Source organism: Curcuma longa, unplaced genomic scaffold (assembly GCF_044706935.1).
Source record: "Curcuma longa cultivar G26 ecotype Majalengka, Jawa Barat unplaced genomic scaffold, ITB_CL_G26_1.1 contig_18747, whole genome shotgun sequence".
Classification (NCBI taxonomy): domain Eukaryota; kingdom Viridiplantae; phylum Streptophyta; class Magnoliopsida; order Zingiberales; family Zingiberaceae; genus Curcuma; species Curcuma longa.
The window spans coordinates 46,064-55,623 of NW_027430901.1; positions in this window are offsets into that span (position 1 = coordinate 46,064).

Sequence of the window (9,560 nt, forward strand, 5' to 3'; positions counted from 1 at the left end):
CCTTTCTCTAGGAATATTTTAGAAGATGAGCGGTCTCATCATTTCCAAATGTCTCAACTCAGAGATTATGCAAGAACCATAGACCACAAGGATCATATTGGTCAATTTGAAAATGCAACCTTACTCATCGGTATACAAACGACATCAAGTACCGTGTTTTCTTAACCACACTCACTGGCTCGACGCAACGATAGTTTAGCCGACTTCCTGTCACTTCCATTCGGTCCTTTGCGAACTTCAGGGTATCTTTCTTGCGGCATTTCGTCACTAGCAAGACCTACCATAAAACACCCAGAGATTTATTCGCCATTAAATAGAAGTCTCAGGAAACTCTGAAAGAGTATGTGCACCGCTTCAATCAAATTGCTTAAGATGTATCCTTTGTTGCTTCGAAAATGCTTATCTATGCTTTTTCTCAAGAGCTGATAGAGGGGGATTTCTTTAGGTCCTCAGTAAAAAAACCTCCAAAAAACTTTGATGTTCTGTTGAGCTGAGCTGTTAAATATATCAATGTAGAAGAGGTTCAGTTAGCTCGGAGAAAGGATGTAGAAGCAAATCATCACCAAGTGTTCGCTCGAAGCACCCAGGCCATCATCCGGCCCGAGCGAAGAACATTATCTCAACCCCTGTGGGAAGCTGATGCGGGTCACCACCATATGCCCCCTTGGATTGATGATAAAGCTATCCAGATAGTGGACACAACCCCAGCTCAGTCCTCGGGGCCTAACCGATGACTCTCTCATTTTTGCGCCTATCATCAATCAAGGAGTCATTCCACGCACGAGTGCTACCAGTATGCTCAGGAGCATCATCGAGCAGCTAATCAACACTGTAGGAATCGACGCTCTCCTTCTCAACCCCAGAGACCCTTGATAGGATGGTCGTCTTGAGATCAACCTCAATACTCTTCCCCACAGACTTATAGAAGAGACCGCTCTCCTAGGCAGTCAGCTCATCCAGCTCACCCAGGTGGACCCCAAGGTCCGACCCGATCCAATCGGGAAACCCATCAAGACGACAACAAAGACAATGCTCCTTGGGGTGATATCCATATGATCATAGGAGGATCGATGGGGGGAGATTCCAATCGAGCCAGAAAAGCTCATGTTCGATGCCTCGAGAATTACAGTGTTAGTACTAATCAGAGGGGGAGAAGAAGACCCTCAGATAGACTTCAGGCTTCAAGATCTAAGATGGATAGAAACCCCATATGATGACGCTTTAGCCATTTATGCTACTATCGCTAACTATAATGTCGCCCGAGTTTCCATTGATACCGGCAGCTCAGTGAACATTATCTTCAAGAGGGCTTTCGACTAGATGCAGATAGACGAAATCGAGCTATGGCTCATGGCTACCTCTTTATTTAGGTTCATTGGGCATGAAGTGCAGCCTCTCAGTCAAATCACTCTGACCATATCCATGGGGGAGGAGCCCTTCCGACGGACCCACCGCACTCTCTTCACCATTATCGATGCACCGTCCGCCTATATTTTATATTGGGGAGACCCACCCTAAGTGCTTTCTAAGTTGTGGCATCCATCTTTCATTATAAAATACAATTCCCCATCAGGGAGCAAGTGGGTGTGGTTTAGGGGGACCATGTGATTGCTCGAAAATGTTATATAGAGATGGTTTGAACTGACATGCGGAAAAAATCAAAAAGTCTAAGGGGGCGAGATACATGTTATGCAAGATATGTCTAACTCTCGGATAGTGGAGGAATGATAACAGATTCAAATTTATCCTGAGTGGCCAGAGGCAACCATTCAAGTGGCAACCGACCTACCTCCCGAGATCAAGCAAGAGCTAGACGCATGCCTCTCCCGCAACTGAGATGTCTTCACCTGGTCTTCCAAAGACCTCATCGGTATTTCCCTAGCAATAATGAAGCACTAGCTCAATACACTCCTCGAGACACGACCCATCAAGCAAAAGAGAAGATACTTCAGACTCGAGTAGGACAAAGTGATCCAAGCGAAAGTTCACAAACTGTTAGAAGCCGAACAAATTTGAGAAGTTCAATTCCTAACTTGGTTGTCCAATGTAGTGCTCATGCCCAAGTCAGACAACAGATGAAGAGTTTGTGTGGACTTTCGAGATCTCAACAAGGTTTGCTTGAAAGATTGCTATTTTCTTCCACGCATTGATCAACTAGTAGATTTGATGGCCGGGTGTGACTTCATCTGCATGTTGGATGCTTATCAGGGCCACCATCAAATCCCTTTAGCTGTGGAGGATTAGGAGAAGATTAGTTTTATCACCTCCGATAGAAACTTCTACTATAATATTATGCCGTTTGAACTAAGAGATATAGAAGCCACCTACCAATGCCTAATGGATAGGGTATTTCAACACCAAGTCAGGCGGAATATCAAAGTGAATGACATTCTAATAAAAACAGCTCGGGCTGAGAACTTGATCTCGGATGTGGAGGAAACCTACAATATCCTGAGGCAATATGGGCTCAAGCTAAATCTCAGCAAGTGTGTCTTTGTAGTCAAAGCCGATCAATTTCTTGGATATGTTGTAAACCCCCGGCCCGTCCGCCCGTGGAAATTCTACTTATCCCGATCCTTATTTTTCTGTGGGTCATGGGCCATTGACCATCGACCATGCCGTTACCTACTAGGACTTTCCACCCCTGCCCAGTAGATTTTTATCTTCCCGAGATTCGAACTCTAGACCTATTTTTATTGTAACGATCCGACCTGTCTGCCCGTGGGAATTCTACTTATTCCGACCCCTATTTTTCTTGTGGGTCATGGGCCGTCGACCATCGACCGTGCTGTTATCTACTAGAACTTTCCACCCCTACCCAGTGAATTTTTGCCTTCCTTAGATTCGAACTCTAGACCTGCAGGCTAAAGTACTAAAGTTCCTTGAATCTAGTAATCAAGTGAGAACGTCCCATGATCCACAAGAAAAATAGGGGTCGGGATAAGTAGAATTTCCACGGGCAGACGGGCCGGGTCGTTACATATGTGATGACTGAGTAGGGTATAGAAGCCAATTCAGAGAAGTTTCAAGCACTTCAAACATGGCTCCTCCTTGAAATCTCCAAGAAGCTCAAAGACTTGTGGGGCACATTATTACCCTCTTCAGGTTTATCGCTCGGTCGACTGACCAAAGCTTGTCCTTCTTCAAGGTACTACAGAAAGACCATTGGTTCGAATGGAATAAGAACTGTGATAAGGCATTCGTGGAGCTCAAAGAATATTTGTTGCATTTACCTCAGCTCTCTAAGCCGTTGCCTAATGAGCAATTGTGGGTGTAAGTATCTGCTACTGAGTGGGCTGTAAGGTTAGTCTTTGTCAGATAGGAAGGTCAAGCACAATACCCAATCTACTTCTCAAGTCATTTGCTGAAGGACACTGAAAGTAGATACACTAGTTTAGAAAAGCCTGGGGCCTGGTCCTGATGACTCGCCGACTCCGACCCTATTGTTGGTGCAGGGAGCACTAGATGATCGAACCTTAGTTTTGATAATGACAAAAGGTTCACGTTAAGTATGTGATGTTTACTGATGAGTTGATTTGAGTGTGTAGGTAGCACAGGAAAGTCCTAGTTGAGACTAGGCATATGAAAATCATAGTGGAGACTAAGCAGTGGAAGTCCTAGTGGAGACTAGGCAGTGGAAGTCCTAGTGGAGACTAAGCAGTGAAAGTCCTAGTGAAGACTAGGCGATGGAAGTCTTGGCTAGAGGCTGGGCAGATCTGATTTGGAGGATTAGGTGGGAAATTCTGATAAGGAGGATTAGGTAGGAAGATTTGACAGATCAAGGGCACCAGGTGGAAGATTAGGCAGGTCAAGTGGACTAGATGTCTAGCAGTGGAAACCTTGGGGGTCGAGGATCAAGGCTAACTAGCAGCCCAACAAGTCTGGAGGACTTGGTTGACAATATATAAATTCTCTCAAGTAGAGTGGGTGAGAGCACATTCTTGGTAAGAGGAACAGTAGGCGTCGGTCTAACCCAGGATTTCACTAAAAATTTGAAGTCAAGACTGAAACAGTTGGTTAAATGGTTATACTTTCTTGTTAGACTTTGGTTTTGTACTAACTTGTAATGCAGGAAAGGAGAGGCTGAAACTTTATGTTCCGAGTGCCCTTATTTGGATCCAAGCGATCGGACTTCAGGCGCCCGGATGGGTTCTAGCCGACTGGACGTCAATGAAATGGGACCAGCGAAGCAGTGAGGTGGTAGAGTCTTAGCGGTCGGGACACCTCAGCTTTTAGGCGCCCGGAGTGGTTTCAAGCGTCTCGATTTGGATAAAGTATTGTGGAGTCAATGTTTGATTTGGAACCTCCACGTCAGTATAGAGGCGTTCGAAAAGGGATGCAGGCGCCTGAAAATATCGAGTCAGCAGCGCCAATGGTGGATCAGCGGATAATATGGAGGCATCTAGAACGCTCCCAGGCACCTGGTGATCACTGCTTATTTGACCGGGTAAATTAGGATCATATGTGGCTAATTTTGATTATATTTCATATTATGAATTGGGCTTTTAACTTGTTTTTTTTATCATGGATTAATTATAGTCTTCATTCTATTTTCTTATTATTTTGAGGTATTTAACGATATTAATTTGTGGTAATTGATTTGACAGGAAATTAGGATGAAGATAATCATATTTGAAGGTTCAAATTGGAAGAAAAATCAACTTGGCTCAGATTGGGTTCAACTCATCATCAATGGTTCAATCAAGTTTTAAATTGGGCTCAAAATCAATTTTAATCAGCTTTATCCCTTTTTAATTCCACAAGCCCAACCATTATCTTAGCCCAATTAAACTTGCATTCAACCCACATGAAGCCGACCCAAATTGCAAACAAACCCGGTTCAAGCTTCGGTTCAGCAAGGTCCGGTTCAAATCCAATTCGCCGGTTCAGTGATGAGATCAAAAGCACGAATCGATTACCGAAGGTGGGAGCTCGCTAATTAGGTTTTCCTCTTCTCTTCTCGCGACGCCGTCCGAGCTCCCGTCGTCGCGAGTCTTCCTCTCTTTCACCCCGATCAGCACAGCTGCAAGGTGGCGGCGGCAATCAATCGACGATCACCGAAGATCCGAAGGAGCTCCGCCGACGTGGTTGTAGAAGCGGAGTTTTTCCTTTCCCCCTCGGTCGCGGAAAGCTACTGAGAGTGGTCAGCTCCGGTGGCGGGCGGCCGAGGACCCTTCCGCACAGCAGCTAGCGAGCCGTGGGTGGTTGCTCCGGCGAGTTCGCTGTCCTTCCATTTCCCCCGGTTCTGAGCAGAGTTGATGCTCCGTTGACGTGGTTGTGAACGCGGGGTGAAAAACTCTCCTCAGCTCCGATCATCTTCCTTCCCCGGAGAACGCAAGGTAAGGGTTTATCTTCCTTTCTGTCTGAGGTTTGGTTTGCTGGTTGTAGATGGGCGTCGGGCAGAGGAAGAAGAAATCCCGACCTATGCGTCTCCGACTACACTCCACTGTGGTGTTCTGCCACGGTGAACCCGCTTCCCCTTTGGGTGACATCGATTAATGTGGCCGACCCTCTGTTCTGTGCTGATCGGGAACGCCTCCATCGTATCCCCTGTTTTCTCCTTTCCTCATTTGGTGCCGGTGCCTGTGAGGGAAGATATAACCTAACCCTAGTTTTAACCTAGCTTGTTTGCTTCTTTTTGGTAGTTTGTTAGCTGCTGAATTAATCAAAACCCCCGTTGTTTTCTTTTCTTTGTTTGCAAGTCAGAATGGATCGATTGTTGAATTGGATATTTTGTGATATGGTTCGGTTTTATGATCTTACCCTTGTTATTCAATCGAATGAATGGTATGAATTTGTTGTTGAATTTAAACTGAGCATGTGGTTGCTAATGAATGATTCGGCTTGGGTTGGATAACATGAAGTTGTGATTTAATTTAGAGATTCTGGGTTTAAGTGGTGTTGTAACCGGTTGCAACTTGTTAAATGTGTTAAGTGTGATTGTTGAAATGCTATGAGCATGAGGAAATGGGAAACGTTGGTTGATGATATGGTGAACAGATTTTCCTATGTTGTAGTGAACTATTGTGGAGATTGTTAATTGTGTTGAGTGGAGATAGAAAATAAACCTTGTTAATTGAGAATTGTTTTATGTTGTCTATTAGAATTGTTGTATATGTAGAATTTGTATAATATGATGTGTGTTGGTGTTGTAAACTTGATTAATGCTTGTGAATAAAAGATATTGAATTGTTTATGTATGTTTGTATATGTCGTATATGTAAGTAAGTATGTATGTATTATTATAATTGTTCATTTATGTATAGCATGTGGAGTAATTTGTAAATTGGTGGAATTTGTTGTATGTTAATGATAATGAGATTGTTGAATGTATATATCATAGGTTTGATGATTGATTGTTGTATGCATCATAGACTATTGTAATAAGATTGTTGATTGTTGATTGTAAATAGGAAAGAATAAGTCAATAAATAGGAACCTCACATCAACGGTCTAGAATAATTCATCCTATCATTGAGTCCGAGAGAGACGACCCGGACCTCCCTATACCACTTAAGACGATAATAAAAGGTTTGGTAATAAAATAAATAATTAATTTTGATGGATGTAAGTGACATTTAATAAGGGAAAATAAGTAAATATATAAATAAATATTCCCATACAAATACATCGCATCACCTGGATACTTTAATAAAAGAGCCTTGAAGGAGAGCTTTTTGAGCATCATTCTACAGACAAGTAACGATGGTTTGCACGCGAAGCATCAACTAGGAATGTCGTCGTAATGCCGAAGAACTGCACCAGAATTCGAGATCATCACTCTGTCGGTAATTTTAATTTGTACTTAATTTCTATTAGGTGTTACTGATCCCATATTTTTGTAATCGCTAACTCCCTTTTGTAAGAGGGGAGCTATATAGTTGATTGCCCGTCGGAAATGATTCTTTGATCGTGGACCTTGGAGTAGCAGCCTGTGGCTGTGAACTAAGTAAATCCTTACATCTGTTTTTATTTTCTGTTGCATTCTCTATTTTTATTATCGTAAAAATTTACTAGTGTTTTACGAATCGTGAAAATTCAACACATGCACTATTCACCCCCTCTAGCGCTCTCAACGATCCTACACCTATTTCCTATCTCACCCAATCACGGTGCTTACTAACAATAATTTAGGGTATATGCTAACTAATCAAGAGGCCTTGGGAAGGTTAATTAAGTATACAGTGGAATTGGACAAGTACGACATTCAATATCAGCTTCGCACGACCATCAAAGCTCAAGCCTTAGTCGACTTCTTGACAAAAGTCCCTGGACTTGACCTTGAGGACTTATTGAAAATCTTCGTGGATAGATCAGCGTCCAAGCAAGGTGATGATGTAGGGGTCTTATTAATTTCACCTCGAAAAGATGTGCTCCAACTATCTATTTGGCTAAGATTTTAATGTTGTATTTGATAGGTGTTCTAAGACAATCACCTTATGGTTATACTATTTATCGGACAAATAACAATTCACTATTTGAGCATAGATATCATTGATTCTGTTGAGACTAGCACATTTTAAACTCCTTGGTTTACCAAGTAGTTGTTCTAGCTAGCTGGATGTAACGACTGCCCTTCTTACCCCTAAGGTGATCCGTTACTTATACTTGCTAAAATTTACTATTAATTTAAATTTTTTTGCTATGTGATAGTTGAGTAAGCACATGCTCTCAAATAAGTAACATAAAGTCTAACCATAATAGCAACGATGACCAAACAATCATTACAATCGAAGAGTGATAAGCTAGAGTTTTATGCATTTTTAATCGATTCATTTTTTAGATTTTTGCATGAAAATAATTATTTATTGAATCGATTTGATCGTAATTGTCCTATATTGCATAATCTGAGGCTTGATTATAATTTTCATGATTTAATGGTGAATTTTGGATTAATTGATTTTAATTGATTGTAGGGCTCAAATCAGATCAAGATCGAGTTCAATCGCGATCGAATCGAGCCAAGTTCACCCAAATTGATCAAGCCACATTCAAGATATGATCTAACTCAAGCTCGATTAAGATCCATGAAATTTTCCAAACCCTAGACTTCCCTTAAACCTCAAATCAAGCCCCCTCCATCTGATCAAGAACGGACGACTGAGATCAGCCGATTAATCAGAAGTATATAAACCCAAAGTTTCGCGAGTGAACAGTGGCTGCGCCACTGTTCACCTTCGTCCACCCGCGACTTCCCCTGCCCTGCGACGTACCAACCAGGCCAGCCCCATCCACCCAAACCTAACCCATTGCGAAGCTTGATCCTTGAGGAGTCTAACGCCGGCCGATTGGGTGAAATTCGGACAGCTGGAGGAGGCGCGACGGCGAGGGTTTCACTGGCGGCTTCCACCCCTGTTTCAGTTATTTCCGGCCATTTCAAAGCAAAATACGAGGCCGCGGTTCATGGAGGGGTTCTCCTAGGATCTCGGAGCAATCTTGTATCAACAGAAATACCATCGGAGCGAGGAGAAGCAACGGAATCCGATTTTTGCCAGCTGAAACGTGGTTCGTGCCAGCCTCTGTTCAATGCCGGAGAGGGTTTCTTCGGGATTTTTGGGTGCGGGCAAGCAAGCAAACCACACAACGACCAAGTAGAAGCCTCCAAATGGATTATTGAAGCCACATTGTGATTCAACGGCTTGATTGACAACCAAGTTGAGAAGAAGCAAAGGAAAAGGGAGGGAAGGATGTGTTTATCATTTCTGAATTTAGTTTTGAGATTTCTGCTTTGCATTTATGATTTCTGAACTTCGTTTTTCAGTTAACAGTTTGTTAGTTAAACTTGAGTTGCTTTCATGAGGTTAATTCCTAGCTGTTAATTAAGTTGTTTAGGATTCAATCGATTGCCCTTTAGCTGTAAGTTCTGATGCTTTAGGTTTTTGTTCCGTGCCATGTAAGTTGTTTCGTATCATGTTTGGTTAGTCATAATCATCGAGCTGTTAGTTTGGTTTGATAGGTTTTGTTGATTGCACTGTTATGTGCCAAAGTTACTATTATGTGCCAATTTCATACCATTTGCTAGGTTTGCCAATTTCATACCATGTTTCATGTTCTGTTCCGTGCCATTTAAAACTATTGTTTCCTGCCATTTATAGGTTTAGTTTTGTTTTAGAAGTGTTCGGTCAAACTCATTTGAATTTGCATTTCATCTTTACTTTATTGCATTTTACATTTACATTTCATTTTAAAAACATCAAAACCCCATTTATATTTGAAAACCCCAAAAGAATGACACGAAAAGCTCAATTTAAACAATTTGCTACTAGCCCTTGGAAAAATACGACTCGAGGCCCCTATACTTCTTTTATTTGTATTAATTGTGGGTTTTCGATAAATTTATAAATTCTAATTTGCAACCCTACTCGTGACATATCCATTGCAAATCTAGGGTTGTCAAAGAGCATGGAGAAGGGAATAAAAATTCTGGTTACACTGGTTCCAGTCGACTGGAACACTGGTCCCAGTCGACTGGCACTATAGCCAGTCGACTGCTACCCGACCCATGGCTTCTGTTCGAGGCCAGTCGACTGACTAGTCGACTGGAACTCGACTGCGCCTTC